Below are 825 nucleotides of genomic sequence, written 5' to 3' on the forward strand. Positions count from 1 at the left end.
GTGCAGAGGCAGAAAAGGATCTTGGAGTCATTACTGATTCCAAGATGAATATGGGCCACCAATGTGGGGACGTGGTCAGGAAGGCTAACTACACGTTGTCATGCATCCATAGATGCATCACGAGCAGGTCCAAGGAGGTGATCCCTCTATACAACATTGGCCAGGCCGCAGTTGGAGTACTGCATCCTGTTCTGGATGCCGCACTTCAGAAGGGATGTGGACAGTATCGAGAGGGTGCAGAGGAGCATGATCAGGGGGCAGCAGGGTAGGCCCTATGAGGTGAGGCTACGGGACCTGAACCTGTTCAGCCTCCACAAAAGAAGGCTGAGAGGGGAACTGGTGGCCATCCATAAACTGGCCAAGGGGGACCAGCAGGCAATGGGAGAGTCCCTGTTCCCCTGAGCACTACTGGGAGTAACAAGGCATAACGGCCATAAGTTGATGGAGAGTAGATTCAGGCTAGACATCAGGAGGCGCTACTTCACAGTCAGGGCAGCTAGGAGCTGGAACCAACTTCCAAGGGAAGTGGTGCTCACTCCTACCCTGGGGGTCTTCAAAAAAGAGGCTAGATAATAACCTAGCCTTTCCTGCCCATGGCAGGGGGGTTGGACTTGATGATCTACTTAGGTCCCTTCCAACCCTACCAACTATGAAACTATCCAGGTGTGCAGGGGGGCTCCCGTGCTGCACACACCCTGGGAAAGGCCTAAGGGCCACATGCCCTCTAGATGATCTGTGTGCCTTCAAGAGCCACACCAGGAAAATCCTTGTGCCACCCCGGTCCCAGCCTGCCCCATGTGCAGACCTAGGGGCACACACCCCCCA

The sequence above is a fragment of the Gavialis gangeticus genome, unplaced genomic scaffold (assembly GCF_001723915.1).
Source record: "Gavialis gangeticus isolate Ggan-Ray unplaced genomic scaffold, GavGan_comp1, whole genome shotgun sequence".
Lineage (NCBI taxonomy): Eukaryota > Metazoa > Chordata > Crocodylia > Gavialidae > Gavialis > Gavialis gangeticus.